Below are 402 nucleotides of genomic sequence, written 5' to 3'. Positions count from 1 at the left end.
GCAGTTTCGACTGGCGTTCCGTCTTCTGCCAGTCCGGTCGCGATTCTGGTTCCTGGAGACGTTGCGTCCAGGCATCCGCAAATGCGTTACCGATGGGTGCAACGCCATAGAGACTGAACAGCACTTGTTCTCCGACTGCACCCTCGCATCGCACCTCTGACGGCAGGTTCTTCCGCTTGTGTCCCCTTTCTTCGTTACGCGGCCAACTTGGCTCGACATTGCTCTGGCAAAGAAGATGCGCGTATTCGACGACTGGCAAGCCTGTGAAGATGTTGTCGGCGATGTGTGGCACATTATCCGTGCGGTGACGCTTCACTTTATATGGTCCGACCGCAATCGGTGCCTATTCGACGGCAGACAGTCTGCACCAACGCCGCCGCGATCAAGGTAATCTTTACGACT

The sequence above is a fragment of the Plasmopara halstedii genome, assembly GCF_900000015.1.
Source record: "Plasmopara halstedii genome assembly, contig: Scaffold_555, whole genome shotgun sequence".
Taxonomy (NCBI): Eukaryota; Oomycota; class Peronosporomycetes; order Peronosporales; family Peronosporaceae; genus Plasmopara; species Plasmopara halstedii.
Note: the sequence above shows the minus strand (reverse complement) of the source record.